This window comes from Brassica oleracea, unplaced genomic scaffold, assembly GCF_000695525.1.
Source record: "Brassica oleracea var. oleracea cultivar TO1000 unplaced genomic scaffold, BOL UnpScaffold08203, whole genome shotgun sequence".
Classification (NCBI taxonomy): domain Eukaryota; kingdom Viridiplantae; phylum Streptophyta; class Magnoliopsida; order Brassicales; family Brassicaceae; genus Brassica; species Brassica oleracea.
This window is the reverse complement of record NW_013624724.1, coordinates 1-652: the sequence shown is the minus strand read 5'-3', so window position 1 is coordinate 652 and position 652 is coordinate 1. Positions and strand designations below refer to the sequence as shown.

The following is a 652-nucleotide window of genomic DNA, read 5'->3' as shown; positions in this document are numbered from 1 at the left end:
TAACAACTTAGAGACTAGAGAAAAGCTGGGGCTGAACCAGCTACCTATACAAGATTCAAGAACCAATGAACCTCTCCCTGAATCCGCTGATGCTTATCAGAAAATAGAGGTGTGGATATGTGATCTCAAATGTTCTGTTTTTGTTTGCCAGTATATCTAAGAATCATGCTGTGTCTGCTGTATTAACAGATGGAGAAAGCAAAGCAGGACGATGGGCTTGCAGATCTAAGTGATCTACTCGGCGAACTCAAGAACATGGCTATTGATATGGGAACTGAAATCGAAAGGTTCTCTTTCATATCTCTCAACTATTGTACATACATTTTCTCTATGAGTATTCCTCGATGAAACTGATTTATATAAATGAAAATAATCTTTGATTTATATGTAAATAGACTATTTCGAATGTAACATGTATTTTTTCCCTTAATGACTTAATGGGAGTCAATAGGAGAATTCACGTATCTAATATCTATATCTATAATATCTTTTATCTTTATTCTTGGAAATCGATGATGAAAAACATGAATCTCATGAAAACGAATAATATTTTAAAAGATAATATTTAGCAGAGAAAGACAAAAGGAAAATCATTTTTAGTGGATATATTTAGTCTTTGTAGCTGTAAACTTAATTATTTGCTTTAGAATAT

At 32.2% G+C, this 652-nt stretch overlaps 1 long non-coding RNA gene across 1 annotated transcript; it reads left to right on the top strand.

The window, feature by feature from the left end:
• Positions 1 to 55: 55 nt before the first annotated feature.
• Positions 56 to 288, top strand: LOC106322152. Its single transcript, XR_001266262.1, has 2 exons — positions 56 to 109; positions 190 to 288. It is a non-coding gene; the product is annotated as an uncharacterized LOC106322152 (long non-coding RNA).
• Positions 289 to 652: the final 364 nt, after the last annotated feature.